The sequence below is a fragment of the Myiozetetes cayanensis genome, unplaced genomic scaffold (assembly GCF_022539395.1).
Source record: "Myiozetetes cayanensis isolate MyiCay16 unplaced genomic scaffold, myiCay2020 scf54, whole genome shotgun sequence".
Classification (NCBI taxonomy): Eukaryota; Metazoa; Chordata; class Aves; order Passeriformes; family Tyrannidae; genus Myiozetetes; species Myiozetetes cayanensis.
The window spans coordinates 397,628-403,627 of NW_026087787.1; the positions used below are offsets into that span (position 1 = coordinate 397,628).

Consider the following 6,000-nt stretch of genomic DNA (forward strand, 5'->3'; position numbering starts at 1 on the left):
ATGTCATAATGGTGCTGTCCTCATAAGCCCATAAACCTCATAAAGGGGCCATCCTAAAGTCTCTCTCCTCATAAACCCCATCCACCTCACAATGGGGCAGCCTCAGAAGGTCTCTGTGCTCATAGAACCCATCCACACCATAATGGGGTAGCCTCATAAAGGCACTGTCCTCATAACCCTCACAGAATGCTGCAAGCCTCATAAGGCCCCTGTCGTGATAAGGTCCTCATGGGGCTGTCATCATAAAGGAGATGTTCTCATAAATGCCATAAACCTCATAAAGGCTTTGTCCTCATAAAGCCTGTGCACCTCAGAGGGGCTCACATCATAAAGGCTCTGTCCTCATAAACACCATAAATGTCATAAAAGCCCTGTCCACATAAAGCCCCTACACCCCATGACAGAGCTCTCATCATAAAAGGTCTCTCTGCATAAAGCCCATGCAGGTCATAAAGATGTTCTCAGAAAGCCCATACACCTCATAAGAGGCTCTCCTATGAAAGGCCATGTCCTCATAAACCCCATAAACGTTGTTCCCTAAAAGGCTGCAGAGGAAAAAGACTCCAGGCCACACTGGGCAGGACGTCAGACAAGCAGCAGAGGTTTTCATGAGGCTCCAGGAATACAAACTCACACCCGTCCCTTCCAAGGCAGGGGTTACAGTTTTTATAATGATTTCCACCCAATGCCCGTCCCGTCCCCGCCCCGGTTCTGCCCTGCTCTGCCCCAGGAACGCCCGTGGGGAATTGAGTCTGGGGGAGTTTGGAGCTTTGAGCCGCTGCAACTACAACTCCCGGCGCGCCCCGCGCGGAAAAGGGGGCGGGGTCTCTGCCGGCGGTGCGCGCGCATAGCCCCGCGGTGGCTGCCGGGAAAGCGATGGCGGCGACAGCGGAATCTTCGACTCTGTGAGCCCTGGCGGGGGCTGCGGCGGGGCTGGGGATGCGCTCTGGGGCTGCGGGGAGCGCGGCTGTGGGCGGGAAGGCTGAAGGGCTCGGCAGAGTGGAGAGGAGGGGCTCGGAGGTTCCCGAGGAGGTTTTGAGGTCCTGGAGGGGCTCTCGGGGGGTCGCGGAGGGGATTTGGTGTCCTGAGGGCGCTCAGAGGGGAGGGTGAAGGTGCCTGAAGGGGTTTAGGAGGTCCCTGAAAGGGCTGGGGGCCTTGGAACCGTCCCGGGGGGGCGGCTGTTTAAATCCCATGGCTGCACTGCGCAGGCGCCGTCGGAGTTCTCATTAGGAAACTACAACTGCCGTGAGGCTTTGCGCGGCGCCGCCATTGCCGCTCGTGCCACAGCACCCCCTTCCGGCTGGGCGGACCGACCCCAGGGAAAGCACCTCCTGAAGCCCCCCCCGAACCCCAGAGACCCCCAAAACTCAGCACACAGAGACCCCACAGGGAGGGGATCCCGGGGGTCCCCTAAAGCCTATCAGTGGGGTTCAGGGGATTTCCCAGTCCTCAGGGGAGGGGTCCTGGCGGTGCCACCCAAAGTCTTGTGAGGGAGATGAACCACATGCGGGTAAGGGGATCCCAGTGCCCCCAGTATAGCCCAGTGACCTCCTAGTGGCTCTCAGTATGGCCCAGTAACCCCACCAGTGACCACCCAGTGTTTCCCAGTGACCTCCCACTGCTCCCCAGTATGGCCCAATGATGCTCTAGTGAGCACCCATTAACACCCAGGATGGCCCAGTAATCTACCAGTGTCTCCTTGTGTGTCCTGGTAATCCCCCAGTAACCACCCAGTCCCTCCCAGTGGCCTCTCAGCATCCCTCAATAATCCCCCCCAGTCCCTCCCAGTGCCCCCTGGTTCCCCCCAGTGTGTCCCACTATCCCCCAGTAATCACCCAGTGCCCCCTAAAGCCCCCAAGTGTCCCCAGCGTGTCTCCACATGTCATTGAATATTCTGTGAGTGTGAAGGGGGAATGAAGGGTGGTCTTGGGTTAGAGGGTCCAGAGGGGGCTCCTGTGGGGTGATAGAGGGTTGGAGACATTTGGGATGGGGTTTGGGGACAGTAGAATTGGGGGTGTCAAAGGCAGGGAATTGGGGCCATGGGGAGGCCCTGAGGACATTGGGGACACCAGGGGGGTCTCGGGACTCACCTGCTTGTGGTGCTGCCCCTCCTCTCCCACCCAGGTGCCCCTGAGCAATGGCCCAGAGGTGAGCCCAGAGCTGGCCCTGAGGTGGCCCTGAGAAGAAGTGGAAGGCAGAGGTGGTGCTGAGGCAGGAGAACCCCGTGCTGGGGAAGAGGCTGAGCTGGGAGTGCCCAGCAGCGAGAAGGTGCTGTGTGCATGCCCTGTGTGCCAGGTGAGCTGGGGCTTTGCTGCAGAGCTGCGGGCGCTGATTGGAGCGGCTGCAGCTGCTGAGCTGGTGGCACCCAGGAACACAAAGTGTGCACGGCCACGGAGCCTGCAGGGAGGAGCAGGGACAGCCCCAGGGGAGCACTGGGGGGCCGGGAACCTCTTGGCTGGGGCAGGAAAGAGCCGCTGGCCACGAGGACGGGGTGTTGGTCCCAGCCACTGATGGGGCCAAGCAGAGCACGAGGCCTCTTGCAGACACCTGAGCAGCCTCCCACTTGCCAGCCCCATCCTCATGGGGTGACAATGTCCCCTCCCTGCAGGACACTCCCTCTGAAATCCTTGGGGGGACCTTTTGTGTCTATTGCTGGTTGCTGCTTCATCCTGAGGACCTGAGGGTCCCTCTGCAATCCCATCCCTGGGGCACAATCTGCTCTCCAGAGCTCGACTGACTCCCTGCAGACTTTGCAGGGCAATCTGTGCTCGCAGCTGCATCCTGAGCCCAAGGTCAGTTTGTGTCCCCGAGTGCTGATCCAGCCTGGGGACCCAGGGGATCCTGTGCTGTTCCATCCATGCAGGAGCAGTCACCCTGCTGCCCTGGAGTCCCTGCAGGGGAACAAGTGCCATCTCTATGTTTGGGAGCTGCCAAGGGTGGAAGGCGGAGCGGGCGATGCCGGAGCTGGGGGACCCCCGGCAGGCTGGAGGGGGGAGCACGGAGAGGGAGGAGCCCCAGGACCCCCGGGAGCCTGAAACGGGGGGAGCGGAGAAGGGGAAGCCTGGAGAGTGGGGACCCCTGGGACCCCTAGGATCCCTGGGACAACAAGATGAAGAACCTGGAGAAGGGGAATGTCTGGAAAGGTGGCACCCCAAAGGTGAGAGTCAGAGGAGAAGAGACCCTTGGGACCCCCAACACTCCCAGCATCCCTAAGTGGGACCTCCAACATCCCAGACAGGGTAGACCCTCTGAACCCCAGAGGGGAGAGACCAGAGAGGGGGAACTCCTGGGAGAGATTTATTTTGGGCTAATCTTCATAATTTGGAGTATATTTCAGCTGAATCTCAACTTTTTGCAGTTTGGGCAGGGGAGTCTTCTTGCTATTTCTGAGGGGTTTTTGCCTGAATCTCAGTGGTTTGGGTTTTTCTGTGCTGAATCATCATGCTTTGGAGGTTTTTATGCTCAGAGGATGCCTGGTGAGTTCTAGAGATGGACTTGGGCAGGAGGAACGCCCAAGCCAACGCGTTCAGCCCTTCTTTCCCCCAGCAGGATTTGTCCTTCCCAAGGCTTGGGTGGATGGAGGAGGAGGCTGCAAGGAAGAGGAAGATGCTGCGGGCTCCCCAGGCAGGTGAGGAGGAAGTCAGTGCCCCTTTGGCCCTGTCTTGTGGTGCATCTGTTGAGCAGCCTCTCAGCAGGGAGAAGTCCTTCAGGTGCTTGGAATGTGGGAAGAGCTTCAGAAAGAGCTCCAGCCTGATCCGACACCAGCACATCCACACTGGGTCACGGCCCTACACGTGTACGGAATGTGGGAAGAGGTTTCAGACCAGATCACATCTCCTTGAGCACGAGCAGACACACACAGGGGAGAGGCCCTTCCGCTGCACCGACTGCAGGAAGGGCTTCAAATGCAACTCCCACCTCGTTGGCCACCAGCGCATCCACACCGGGGAGAGGCCCTACAAGTGTGGGGAGTGTGGGAAGATCTTCAGTGACAGCTCCACACTCCGCAAGCACCAGCACATCCACACTGGGGAATGGCCCTACAAATGCTTGGAATGTGGGAAGAGGTTTAGGCAGTTCAATCTCCTCAGGCATGAGCGGATACACAAAGAGGAGAGGCCCTTCCACTGCACCGACTGCGGGAAGGGCTTCAAGCTGAACTCCCACCTCGTCACCCACCGGCGCATCCGCACCGGAGAGAGGCCCTACAAGTGTGGGGAGTGTGGGAAGAGCTTCACCCACAGCTCTGTCTTGACCAAACACCAACGGACCCACCAGTAAGAGAAGCCCCACGAGTTCCCCGACTGCGGGAAGAGCTTTGGCCACTGCTCCCACCCTGAATGACCCCCCTGATGGTGAGGCAACCCCTGGAGTCCAGTGACTGTCAGTCCATCCCTTTCTAGCAGAAAGGGTCAGTCCCCTTTGCCAGGGGCAGGTTGTGCCAACAGAACCCTTCTTGGGGGTGTGTGGAGATTCCTACCTTGGCTGGGACCCCCCAAGGTCACTGCTGGAGGTTGAGAGCAGAGATCTCCCCCCAAGCATTGGTCTGGGGTAGTTCCATCCATCTCTAATTCATAATTCTTGCTTTGGTGCCAGCTTGAGTAGAATTGCTTCAACAATTGCTTTAGTGTAGAGCACTGTCCTATCTTATGCTGTCCTACTGGTAGTTTTAGTGTTTCTATTGTGCAGTAAATAATTCTGATGAAGATCTTTTGTCTGATCATTTGTAACCTTAAATAATTCATTTCTATCAATAGATGTGATTTGCCATCCTTAAAACCTGGGGGACAAAAGTGGTTCAGTCCCACCTCTGTAAATCCCCTGAATTGTAATGACCCAAGGCTGAGATTGGATTCAGCAGCCCCAGCACCCCACAGTCAGTTGGGAGCTCAGAGGGGGCACCCCGCTTTCCCAGCCCTCCTATGCCCAAAGACCCCCATGGGACCATGGGACCCACCAGACCACCCCCCTTTTCCACTCTTCTCTGTCTTCCTTCCACTTTTCTATGGTCCTCAATCCCCAGCCCCTCCTAGATCAGTTTAGGGGTCCCAACCCCCACATTTTTCCCTCCTCTCCCCCCTCTTCCACATCATCCCCCCACTCCTCAGCCCCCTCATGCTCAGTTTGGGGGTCCCATCCTGCCCTTTCCCCACTCTTCTCACCTCTCCCACCCATTCCCCATGAACCTCAGTCCCCCTCCACTTTAGGGGGGTCCCGCTCCCCTCCCACTCAATTTGGGGTCCCACCACCCCTTTTATCCCCTCTGACCCCCCTTTTCCCACCGACCTCCCACTTTCCATCCCCCGCTCACCCGAGAGCTCCTCGCCTGCAGCCGGGGGGGCTCCCAGCACCACCAGTGCCCAGAGAAGCTCCCCCAGAAAAAGGGTTGGGTGGGGTCCTGGGTGGGCTTTGAATGTGTTTGGGGTCCTTGAGGGGCTGTGGGGAGGATTTGGGGGATCCCAGCACCTTTTGGGGTGAGCTGGGTGCCTATTGAGGGGCCGGTTCCCTCCCAGAGCGGGGTGACACGGGGGGAGCACAGGGGGGGTTCCCCATTCCTCACAGACATGGGGGTGGTCCAGGCTGTGCCCGAGGCCCTGGGGAGGTGCTGTGACTGCCACCGGCTCAGAAGCTCTGTGGGGAGAGAAAAGGGGTTGACACCGGGGTGGGGGACAGGGGGACACCGGAATACACCCAGAGCTGGACTGGATCCAGCGGGACCAGAACTGGGGCAACTGGGATCATATTGGGAGCACCTGGGGGCATGTGAGAGGCAACTGGGCTATACTCGGAGTGGCTGGGAGTGACTGGGATCATTGTGGGAGAGACTGGAACCATAATGGGGGTGAAGGGGAGAAATTGGAACCATGCTGGGGGCAACTGGGATCATAGTGGGAGCAGCTGGGCTCCTACTGGGTTCCTGCTGGGGTCTTACTGGGAGTGACTGCAATAATACTGGGAGTGTGTGGGAGGGACTGCAGCCATACTGGGGATGAGTGGGAT

General features: G+C 58.6%; 1 pseudogene; it reads left to right on the forward strand.

The window, feature by feature from the left end:
• Window positions 1–859: 859 nt before the first annotated feature.
• Window positions 860–4,708, forward strand: LOC126650023 (zinc finger protein 239-like; annotated as a pseudogene).
• Window positions 4,709–6,000: the final 1,292 nt, after the last annotated feature.